Here is a 12,613-nt window from a genome sequence, read left to right as displayed (position 1 = left end):
TATGAGATTCATAGAAAGTCCTGTGTTTCTGAGTTGGAAGGAACCTTAGAGATGATCTGGTTCAGCACCATCAATTTCAGGTGAGTAAATGTAGGCCCAGACAGAGGGATTATCTTGGCTCAGGTCAAAAAAACCCAATTAGGCACATGTACCTATGGCAACTCTTGTGTGCCTGAGCTGTTAGTGTTGTTGGCCACGAGGAATCTCGAAGAGCTCGGCACAAACAGGGATCTTGCTGCAAAGTCAGTCCGTGGATTCCCCTCCAGTAGGTCTGGCTCCATCAACCTTCTTTTCTGTAGTTCTTAACTCCATGCCCTTTTGGGAGGGTCTTGTGTTAGAGTGACTTGAGCACGTGTCTGTAATGGACATGAGGGCAAGGACCTTATTGCCTCAGCTTAGCATCTTTTCTTCCACATGGTGGTAATCTTCTTGTAGCCTCTTAATCGAGTCTTGTTGGTTGCAGTCCAACTGCCCTGGGCCTTCTTGTTCTGGAGCAGAACAAGGGGGATTATTTTTAGAAGTAGCCAGAGAAGGAAAGTAAAAGGGACTTTTCTGTTATCCTGGAATGTTATGTCTCAAAAATAGAGTGATGGGGCAGCTAGGTGGTGCAGTGGATAGAGCACTAGCCCTGGAGTCAGAAGGACCTGAGTTCAAATCTGTCCTCAGACACTTGACACTTAATAGCTGTGTGACCCTGGGCAAGTCACTTAGCCCCAATTGCCTAAACAAACAAAAAAAATAGTGACAGGATTACCCCCCCCCCCCTTTTAAGGGAGCAGTTGTCCGCTCATTTATTTATTTATTCATTCATCCACTTATTTATTTACTCATCTACTTATTTATTTATTATTTATTTGTTTAAGTTTTCAACCTTTGTTTAGATAAGATTTCCAATTTCAAATTTTTTTCCCTCCCTCCCACCTCCCCCCTCCCCTAGACAGCAGGTAATCTGATATATAACATTAAACATATTTCTGCATTAGTCATATTATAAGAGAAGAATCAGAGCAAGAAGGAAAAACCTCAAAAAAGAAAAACAACAGCACCAAAAACAAAAGAAATAGTATGGTCCAATCAGCGTCCATATTCCACAGTTCTCCTTTTTTTTTTTTCCTGAATTTGGAGAGCCTTTTCCATCATGAGTCCTTTGGAACTCTTTTGTACCGTTGTATTGGTGAGAAGAATCTAGTCTATCACAGTTGATCAACACACAATGTTGGTGATACTGTAGTTGAATATCAGTAGAAGGGGTAAAACATCTGAAGATCCTGTAAATTAGAGGAACAACAAAGTCCCACAGTTTTAGGAATATGATAACACCACCACCATTAACAACAAACAACTGCTGTTCATATTTAGTTACATGAGTGTGGCACCTACTGTGTGCTAGACATTGCAGCAAGCACTTTCCAAATGGTAGCTCATATGGTACTCATGAGGACTCTGGAAGCAGAGGTGCTTTTACCCCTGTTTTAGAAATGAAGGAACGAAGAGCTTAAGTGACTTGGCCAGGCCCCACAGCTAGAAGTGTTTGATGCTGCTCTTGAACTCCGATCTTTGGGCTCCAGGCCAGACACACTTTCCACTGCCCCACAAATGAAAAGAGAACCTGCCTATTGATAGCCAACATGTCTCCATGCCAGAGCATTTGGCATACGTGATTGCATGTCATCCTCACAACAAAACCTCTGGGAGGTAGGTGCTGTTGTCATCATCCCCGTTCTATCGAGGAGTTCGATAAGATAAAAGACTTGCCTAGGCTAGAATTTAGATGTGGGCAAGGCTTAAAATTTATTACATTTATAGGAATTCTTTTCATTTCAGGGAAGGTATTTTGTTTCTTTTTCTCTTTTTCTTTGACTCTGGGCTTTGGTTGGATGGTTATACCAGGATAGACCTAGATGTTTAATGAAAATAAAGTGAGAAATTTGATATTTTGGTAAACTCAGGGCCATTTGTTTGCTAGCGACCAAGGTTTTAGTCTAAAGTGAAGAGGGAACCTGGAAGTTGTTTGTGTATTTTATAATGAAGTTGTATCATATACATTTGTTGAATTTAAGAATATTTTATGTAAAGTAAGTAGTGAGTATAAGCATAAGATTCTTTGGCTTTTTTCTGTTTAAAAGAATTTCTAATTTTAATCCTAACTTAGGTTTTCTATTTTCTATTTCCCAGTTTTCCTGGGTTAATTTTAATTTGTGCTTCTGCATTAGATGTTGTCATTCAGAACTTATTTACTTTTAGAAAAAGTAATGTTTTTTCCCCCTAATGTCAGCATTATTTTATATGATAACTTTGCTTTTTTCCTCAGTGCACATTTATTCTTTTATTTTCCAAATGATTTCATTTTATGGGGGTAGGAGGTGGAAATGTGCATCTTTTTTTTTTTTCTTTTCCCTAAGGGTAGCTCTTTGCCTATTGATTTAAAAGTTATTAAAATTGGTGTTTGCTTTTTAAAAAAAATGACTTGAAAACCTTTTTAGGTTGAACTTTACCCATCTGAATTTTTTGAGGTTTTTGTAATGCTTGCTAATACAGTTTTATATTTTTCTGTGTTTGTCCCATAAAGCTTTTAGAATGATCACTTTGCACTATCTGAAACAAAAAAAGAATCTTAACCTCTTTTTTTCCTTTCTTTTTCTTAAATAAATGCCTTGAATATATCAAAGGGCAGTGACTTCTTCCTGTAGTAACTATTTATAAAGTAGTTTTTTCCATTTACTCTCTTCAGTCATGGACTCTTTGTAAATGTCGGGAGAGAAGTACAAATTAACTCAGAACTTTCTATTTGTTGATGACTTCCGTGTAGTTAGGGATCCGATGTTTTCTGTGATGAGAAGAATTAACTTTAGAAATGGCTAAACATTGAGGTTCTTGGTAATGAGAGTTTCTGGTAGGTGAGATAGGAGCACTGCCATTCACCCACCTGCTGTGTGCCACATTGAGCAGTGGTCTTTGGCAGAAGTTTTGAGAGGAGAACGTAATAGACGCCACAAGAGCTTTTATTTAGAACTGAGATTCCTGGCTGGATCGGATCTGTAGGCCATTCTCAGGGCAGGGTTAGTGGTGTAGGTGTACTTTTGTGTTGTCTATCTACCAGTGGTAACTGAGCGTTTATTACATATATTTAGTACATATATATGTTCCTGTATTACTTAGGGAATTGTTTTGATTGCCACATGAAATATTTTTTCTATTTTGTTTATTAATAGATTAAGAATGTATAATTTACAAAAGAAAATAAAGGAGGTATATTAGACTAAATCCACTTAGTAGAGTTGGGGAGAGAAAGATTTTAAGTATCATCAACATGAATATTGACATTATTAACATGGATTAAAATTTCAATCAAGGATTTATTAAGTACCTGCTATGTGACAGATAGTGTGAGTGTGAGTGTGTGTGTGTGTGTGTGTGTGTGTGTGTGTGTGTGTGTGTGTGTGTGTGTGTGTGTGTAAAGGCTTCATGTGGGAAGGAGGTGGCACTTGAACCAAGCATTGAAAGCATAAAGGAATTGAAAGGATAATAACTCATAATCCAGGGACTGTAAGAGTTATGAAGGAACGCATTTCAGAGATGGGAGCTGACTGCAGTGTGTGGAAGGGAATATTTGGCTGGACACCCTGTAGAACTTCATCAGTATGAGTGTGGATGTACGACAAAATGGTACAGGAGGCATGAGTTAGGTTTAGTTCAGTAGGAGGAGGAAGACAGACTGGACTGCTTCAGACAAAATTGCAGAACTCCATTACTCACCCTGAACTTTCTTTAAAAGCAGCAGTCCCTGTTTTTATTAATACTAACATTCTACAAGTGTTGCTCTCTGGCAGTGAAACAGTACAACTGCTTTCAAAGAATTTAAAAATTAGTACCATGCAGTGGGCACTGGAGAGACTCATGGTGGGTTAGAGGTATTTGGCCAGCATGAATGGCCTGTAGTGTGTAGCGTATTGGGTTCTCTAGAGAATCAGAACAAAAGATGGTGTCATCGAATTGGATGGACTGGTCATGGGCAAGGAGGTAGGAGTAACACATGAACTTCTGGAGTGTTCCGATGGCACGTGAAGAGGAAGTGATGATGGTCTCCTCCCACCCCCAAGTACATTCACACATGGGGCATAGACAAGAGTCCCACACCATGGGCACATCTGAATCCTGGGAATCAGGGAGACAGCTCTTGAAGTGATGAGCTCGCATCCCTTTAAGAGAAAAGTAGGCCAGAACCAAATTGTGACAGTTTCAAGTGCCCAGCAAAAGTTTGAGATCCTAGATGTGTTGGGGAACCTCAAGCTTTTGGAGTGACTGGAGTGACATGATCAGATGTGTTCATTAGAAAGCTCTCTGGGGCAGCCTCGTAGAGAATGGCTTGGTGAGGAAAATGACCAGACCAGGAGTCTTTAGTGGGGAGATTGCTGCTGCCATCAGGCCTGAATGGTGGTGGTGGTGGCGGCGGCGGCGGCTGTGCAGGTTAGGAGACTGGATTGATTTCAAGAGGTATAGAGCAGGTGGTCGTACAGACAGGGAGAGAGGAAGAACATAGAGGTTTTTAGAGCTTGTAGACCTGGGATGGGAAGAGGATATAGGAATGGCAAAGATCTGCAGGGAGGTGGGAGTCTGGGGGAAAAGATAATGAGTTCTGTTTTAAGCATCTCCCCTTTAAAAGTCTACAGCAGGGCTGTCAGACTCAAATAGAAGCAAATCACCACAGCTGCATATTGACCAGAAATTAACATCATCTGTGTTTTATTGTATTTTTATTTATTTTATTTAACATTTCCCATTTACATCCCAATCTGGTTCTGGCCTTGGTCTGTAGGACATGTCATGGGAAATGGCCAGTAGACACTCAGTTGGTACAGTATGACTCTGGAGAGTGACCAAGGATGCATTTAGAGAACTGGGAGTCAATTCAATAGTTAATTTTTAAATCAGAAGGAGATTGGGAACAGTCTTGGTATATACACCCCCTTCTGGGGTGGGGCGGGGAGAAGAGGGAGCCATGAATTGATAACTCCAGAAAGGCGATATAAGAGGAGCCAACCCAAAAAAACCAGAGAGGAGAAGGTAATGCACTTGAAGGGAGAGGTTAGCATGAAGGATGAGGAGTAAGGTGAGGAAAGGTGGCAGCCAAGAGATCATTTAGTAACTGTGAATGATGCCTTTGAGCCCAGGTTACCAGGATTGAGGAGAGTGAGAGGAGAGGAAATGGAGGCATTTAGCGCAGGTAGCTTGTCTAAGGGGTTTTCTTTAGCCGCTAAGAAATGAAGGATGATCCCTTGGGGTTTAATCTAATTGTTGTGGAGGGTTCAGAAAAGTAAGGAGGAGAAAGTGGAAGCAACAACTTCTTTGGGTCTTTGTGAAGGGGCAGGTTGTGATGAAGGAGGAAAGCTTGAGCTGACCCGTAGTGCTGAAGGAAGGTGATTTTGTTCCCTCTTTTCTTTTTCAGAAAGATGGCCAAGTCCTGGGCACGTTTGTAGGTGGCAGGGAGAGTGAGCAGTGAATAGGGAGGAACCTTCTAAAGGAGATGGGAGGGGTTGGCCTTGGGAAGGGCTACTTTTTATAAAGGAGGAGAGAATTGGGGATTTTAAGAATGGAGAATACATTTTATAAGAGGAAGAAGCTCACGTCATTAACTTCAGTTCCCAGTGAATTGTCAGGTAAGATCCTCTGTATTTACCTAGAGACGGGAAGTGAAGAGAAGGGGGGCAAAAATGAAGGTTGGCTTTGTTGTTGTTGCTTTTGGGGAATGGGGAATGGGGGCAGGGAGGTCCCGGCTCCTCTTGGCGGTGCCCTCACTGGGCTCAGCTGTGTGGTGCCTCAGCACTCCCTTGGAGAGGGCGGGTGGCACAATCGTCACCGGATCCTCAGACGTACCTGAGCTTCTAGTCGAGGTGCTTAGGACATCAGAAGAAGTGGAGCTGCTCACTGCTGCCCGTAGCAAGCTCTCAGAGTGTGAGGCAGAGGTGCATTCAGAGGTCTGGAAAGCAAGATGGGCATGCAGAAAAGTGGCAGAGAGCTCCTCTAGGGCTGTGAATGGTGTTTGAGCTGGACTGGAGAGCCCAGAGTAAAAGCAGAGACGAGCTAGGAAGATGAGCCTTCAGAAGAGTGGCGTAGTGTTTAAGCTGGGCCCTAGAACTGGGCATGGCATAGGAGGGGAGCCAGGGATAAAAGCAAGGGAAGGTAATGATAAACCACTTCACCACTGAGAGCAGAGGAAGAGAGGAAAAAACCAGCCCCGAGGACTATGAGTTTCTGAATGGCTGTTGCCAACTTTTTTCCTTTTGACTAAATTTAGCTGTGAGATAATTTTAGGGTTTCTCCCACTAAAGTGTTCCTTTGATTCTTTATCATTGTGAAGCTACGACTTTGGGTTTCCTGAATTTATTTCAAGGGAGTCTAAGTTTTGACAGGGATGAAGAAACTGTCATGGCTTTGATCTAGGTGATTGATAGATGATGGGTGGGCTATTTGCCACCCAGTGGTCAGGTCAGTCTGTCAATTTTTTTTTTTTTTTTTTTGTGGAGCAATGAGGGTTAAGTGACTTGCCCAAGGTTACACAGTAAGTGTCAAATATCTGAGGCCACATTTGAACTCAGGTCCTCCTGAATCCAGGGCCAGTGGATCCACTGCACCACCTAGCTGCCCCAGCCTGTCAAATTTGGGAGAGGTGCCACACTAGCCTCACTGCCAAGTGATACCTGTTCAGCCACAGCAACCTATGGAAATCAGGTTGTATATAGAGGGGGTGTGATTGTCATTAGCAGAGAAAGTTTGCTCATCGATGAAATCTTACATGGCTGAAAAAAGATCTTTGGCTTTAGTGGCAAACTTTAGTGGTTGGATCAGAGTAATGAAAGTGTCAGTGTGTTCAACATCAAAAGACAGAGATGTGCCCCATCAGCTCCTTCAAGAGGTCCTGGAGGAGGGGCTCAGTTGCTGTGCAGTCTGGGGCTCATTGGAGGAGCCATCTGCTCCTCAGTTTTCACTGAAAACCTTGCTGGAGGTCTAGGTCATAGGACTGGAGAGCATAACTAGCCAGAGCACCCTGGTCCTCAGTGGGTCTTAAATTCCTTCATAGGTGAAAAGTACATTTTCCTAGGAGTAGTAGCTTTGAGCTACAAATATTGGATTTGGAGGTGGGGACTGGTAGGTGAATAATTTCCAAAGTTGGGATGCATTCAAGAGATCCATGGTGACTTTAGCCTGGGTTTTTTAAAAAAGAATGGCCTGTTGATAAATTGTGAACCAATTGACCCCAATTTTATCTCCATTAAACTTAAAAAGAATCAAATTTAAAAGTTTATGGAGAGGGCAGCTAGGTGGCACAGTGGATAGAGCACCGGCCCTGGATTCAGGAGGACCCGAGTTCAAATCCGGCCTCAGACACCTGACACTTACTAGCTGTGTGACCCTGGGCAAGTCAAAGTCACTTAATCCCAATTGCCTCACCCCCCCCCCCAAAAAAAAAAAATCGAACTTCAAAAGTTTATGGAGAGCAAACTTAGAGCCTTTATTAAAGGTAAAGTAGAGGTTGGTTTTTGTGGTGTGTGTGTGTGTGTGTGTGTGTGTGTGTGTGTGTGTGTGTGTGTGTGTTTTAGTTAAAGCACAGAGACATGCTCTCATAGCCATATCTTGGTGTATATTGTTTTAAGCCCTTTATCAAAGTACAGATGTAGAATATCACATCAAAGCTTACTATTGTTTTCTGGAAAAGGAAGTTACAGTTAGTATTTGCATTTAAATTTATTTCCACTTTACCTGCCCAAAGCCTTCCAACCTTTGGCATTACCTGTGTGCACATGCACATAGGATGAAAGGGAGGGTGGTCATCTATGCACTTGAGCTCAGGCCCACTGATGGTTACTTTAGCTCATTTAGTTAATTTACAATTAGTTTCTAGAATATTATGTAATTTGACACACAAATCAAAAGGATTGTGATAGGACATTTTAAAGATTCATCACTTTAAGACACAAGTGGCAAATGGGCTTGGTTTTGTAGGCAATGTTCCATTAAATAGAACACTTCATTTGTAAGCAATGAGAGTGGGGGGGGAAAGTGACATCATGTGGTTTGTTTTTCAGGTGGTGTAAAACCAAAGTTTGTACTGCTACCACATCAGAGATTTATGGGACTTTGAGAGAGTAGTTCTGGTAAGGACTTCCAATAATTTATCTATGTGTTTATAAAGAAGATAGAGACCAATACATTGGTATAAATGGACTCAAAACATTATTAAAACCCCCTTTTGGGTTGGTAATCCTTTTTTTTTCTGTCAACATTTTAAAAGTAGAGCATTTTATTAAATAACATTTAACATCAAAAAAACAACTTCAGAGCTCTTATTGAGGTGAGGTTTTATTTGGTACAGCAATTTATTTGAAAATGTTATTCAAAGAACATTTGAAAGAATTATTAGTTGAGTCTGACTTTCCCCCACAAATATAGTATTGTTTGGACTTTTGAAGTTGATGGTTTTTGGGTCTTTGCTGGTAATTGCAGATACTGTCTTGGCACCTAGATGATCAGGCCACCTGATTTTTGTAGCTGTGTCAGCCTTTTGGATTTATTCATGTTCAAAAATGTTCCCTGGTCATTGCCTCTCACTCAACAGCCAGTAAGTTGGGAGTACATTTTGCTCACAGTACTAGTCAGGGCAAATGGAAATGTGTTCTGCTTGTGGACGTCAGGTGTGTTTTACCTAAGAGTTTTACAAGGTAGATGCAGAGGGTATTGTCAGGAACTTGAGGACCTAGACCACAGTGACATTGTTCCTTCTCTGGTCAGGCCTGCTCTAAAATGCCAGAATTTGAGTTACCATTCTGACAGGAGAAAATGTGTGGGAATAATTAATTAAGAAAGGAGCTCTTGGGTTTGCCCTTTAAAAGGTTACTTATAACCCATTTTGAGCACATCAGACAACAGTTGTACAGACAGATGAGCTGAAGACTGTGTGTGTGTGTGTGTGTGTGTGTGTGTGTGTGAGAGAGAGAGAGAGAGAGAGAGAGAGAGAGAGAGAGAGAGAGACTGTATAATTAAAAGTTTTTTAGTGTAGTTGTATACTCATCACCAAACCTGAAAATTAAATTGTCTGGAAACTCACTGTTCTAGTGTAGTCCCTCAAGCTAGGATTGTTCTTGGAAATCTTCAGCCTTCTACCAGTACAAGTGATAGCCGTGTGCAGCATGAAGAGCTTTTCTTTTACCCCTCTGTCCTCCTGTTCTCTCCCTTTTGTAGCTGTTATTGTATAGTTGGCTAGTCATAGTCATGGAAGCTCAGGACTGGAAGGGTTCATCGTGATTGTTGTAGCTTGGTTTCCTCGTTTCATAAAATTAAAACTTATCAAGACCAATGACTTAGGCAAGGTTACACAGCAAGTAGTCACAAACTACTCTTGGAAAAAGAACTTCCGAAATTGTTTAATACTTGAGCTTCACCTTGTAGTCAAGAATTCTAAAATAGTTCTTTTAGATCGATAGGATCCTCTTTAAGATGGCCACATTGTCATCAGGGAAATGACATGTTCATATTCAATATAGGAAGAAATTATTTGTGTTTAGTCTTGCATGTAATTAATCAAAGGGGACAGCCCTTTGTCTTTGGATTCTAAAATCATGGAAGTTTCAGGCAAAAGGCAATAATTTTCACTTTGAAAGGTAATAGAGACCCTGTTTTGTTTTTGACTTATCATTGTGTCTCTAGTGGCTACATTTTCTTCTGGGATAATGTCAGTGTTAGGATGTTGGTAATTTTGACAAAAACAGAGCTTTCTAGCATGGGAGGAATAACTTTATTGCCTTAGTTTTTTGCTTAGTAATTTAGAGACCTGTCAGGAATAAAAGCTCTTATTCTAGAATACATTAGAATCTTTATGCTCAGAACAGGTTATTATTATTTTTTAAAATTTAACTCTGAAACTATGCCATTTCTTTTAGTTCTATATGCAGCTGTGTTTGTAAGTTAAATCTTTGCTTATTTTTAGTAAAAACTGGACATCAAAAATGACATGGCCGGGTGGCTAGGTGGCGCAGTGGATAAAGCACCGGCCCTGGATTCAGGAGGACCTGAGTTCAAATCCGGCCTCAGACACTTGACACTTACTAGCTGTGTGACCCTGGGCAAATCACTTAACCCCCATTGCTCTGCCAAAAAAAAAAAAAGTGACATGGCCAACTGAAGTGTGGCTATCACTTTGACCTCCCACTTGTAGCTGCTTCCAACACCTGTGAACCTCACCTATAATGTGGGCTACTTGGCCTGCTTACAATCTGAAAAGTCTCCCTGGCCAGAGATAGTTAAAATTTCTAGGCTCTTGTCACCTGTGCTGCAGTTATCTTCATAGGGTCATTTTGTGAGCTCATGATGAGCATTATAAAGTGAGAAGACGGAATGTCCCATGAAATGTGATGCTTCTTGATGATGAAACCCACTCTATCCTGGCCTGATGTGTGGCATGAATATGAATACTGACGTGGTCCCCTTCCTTTAGCAGTATCTTGTACAAAACAGGACATTTTTAGAGTATCTTTCGAATGTCTGCAAGCTTTTTGAAATTTGCTCTCTTAGCATTCTCTGCTCTTTCCTACTACTTTGCCTCAGAGCTGAAGAAGGGCCTGTCATGTGGTTTTTGTTTTTGTCTCTCGTTTCATGAATTGCTGTGGCTCTTCTTATTGGCTAAGCTGTCTTTCCTGTCTCGATCCCTGGGGGATCAAGGTCACCTCTGTGCCATCCTCTTCCCAAGTCCCTTGCCCCGATCCTATTGTTGATCATGCCTTGCCAGGCCCCTATCCTTTAATACTCCCATCATGATGCTGTGTTTGCTGCTTCCCAATCATGTGTTGCTGAACAGAGCTGGAGAAAAATCAAAACTGTGTTGCCTGGTTCCACCACAAACATGTTATAGCATCTCCATTGGGCCCTCCTAGCAGCAAGGCAGGCCTTTTCTACTTCTTCCACAGTAGTTATTCCATACTGTTTCAATCCTCTTCAAATCTCCCAGTGCATAACCTTCCCCAACCCTCTTAGTTGAATTTTCGGAGTCCACAGGTGTCAGAGAAAGCTGGGACTTGGGGTGTGAGGGCTGTCGGGTACCTCATCCACCTAACACTTTTATCTGTGGCTCCAAGTAGCCGTAGCAAGCATGTTGGCCACAACCTGGTAAGCTGTTTGGGCAGACAGGCTAAACCAGGTTGAGGGTAACTAATGGGTGTCAAACCTATCAGTGAGTAAGGTGTCTACCTCCAGCATATGAACACTTCCCCTAGTGGAATGGGTGAATGTGAACAGATTGTTCCAGTGGGTCATGAAGACAGTGGAAGCAGGTGCTGTGGAGTGCTTAGAGCTTGGTTAGATATTGAATCATTCATTGCATCTCAAGTCATCTCTAGTTATCTTGATTTTTGTCCTGCCACTGGACTTAGATGACTGGAACAGAGACTGAAGTTGGGTTTGCACACCTCTGCCTCACTTAAATCCAGTTTATGTTAAAAGACATCTGACATACCATTTTGTCATTTTTACCTACCTCAGAGTCCTGTGGTGACAGCAGGTGCATATACACTGGGAGCTGTAGCTACAACCCTGCATACAGGTGTTCCTGACCTTGGGTTATCTTCTGACTGGACTGAAGCAGCATGGGGATTTGGCAACCTCCTGAGTGTCTGAGCAGCATTTTTGAAGGACTGCACTGCTCACCACCTGGGATGAGGAAGGGGCTAGCAAAGATGCTTTAAAAACTGTCTGCTTCACCCAACCTAAGCCCGGGCAGCTTACCTCGGCAGGTGGGGATCCTACCCTGTGTTTGAAACATTAAAAAATGTACAAAAAGTTGCTTTCTGAAGATGATTCCATTCAGCTATCTGTACGTGGAATGTGTGTACACTTATGGACAACATGAAATCCATCAGACTGGAAAGAAGAAGGTATCACATCCAAAGAGCAGCTCTGAGTGAACAAGGCTGGCAAATGAAGGCTAGTTTACTGAAGTTGGAGCTGGATACACTTTGTCTGGAGTGGCCACAGTGATGGGGAGTGCCATAAAGCTGGCATAACTTTTGTGGTCAAAAGTAACGTAGTCAGCAAGCTGGTCTGCCTCCCCCAAAGAGTGAATGTCAGGCTCATGACAGTGATGGCCACTTACAGGAAAGAGCCTTGCCACCATCATCCGTGCCTATGCACCTACCATGACAACTCCTCATCTGGTCAAAGAAGAATTTTATGAAGACCTGGAGCCCCTTATCATCAATGTGCCAAAAGAGGACAAGCGTGTAATTCTGGGTTACTTTAATGCCAGAGTAGGCACAGACTATCAGACATGTAGCAGGGAGTCTTTGGGAAGAATGGAGTCAGAAACAGCAAGAGCAGTAGCTGCTTACTACTTAAGACTTGTGCATCTCATAACCTCATCACCAACAGTGTCTTGTGTTTATTCAAGTGCAATAAAACTTCGTGGATGCACCCTTCTATAGCAGACATTGGCATTTAATAGACTGTCGTTGTAAGCAGAAGAGACAGGCGAGGTGTGAAAGTAATGAAGGTGATGTGTGGTGCAGAGTACTGGACCAATCATAGACATCCTCGCCAAGCTAAACACTGGCATTCAACAAAAGCGACT

The 12,613-nt window shown here is 42.0% G+C and overlaps 1 protein-coding gene across 3 annotated transcripts in view; it reads left to right on the top strand.

Moving 5' to 3' along the window:
• The window catches only part of TBL1XR1 (TBL1X receptor 1), a 148,838-nt gene that overhangs the window by 83,658 nt on the left and 52,567 nt on the right, over window positions 1-12,613 (top strand). The window contains exon 3 of one of the 3 annotated variants that reach the window (XM_043997164.1): window positions 8,085-8,153. The exons of the other annotated variants lie outside the window; for them this stretch is intronic. The gene's annotated coding sequence lies outside the window, so the exon portion shown is untranslated. The remainder of the gene's footprint in view (window positions 1-8,084; window positions 8,154-12,613) is intronic. 3 annotated transcript variants of the gene reach the window in all.

Source organism: Dromiciops gliroides, chromosome 3 (assembly GCF_019393635.1).
Source record: "Dromiciops gliroides isolate mDroGli1 chromosome 3, mDroGli1.pri, whole genome shotgun sequence".
Lineage (NCBI taxonomy): Eukaryota > Metazoa > Chordata > Mammalia > Microbiotheria > Microbiotheriidae > Dromiciops > Dromiciops gliroides.
The sequence above is the reverse complement of the archived record's forward strand: the minus strand, read 5'-3'. Positions and strand labels throughout refer to the sequence as shown.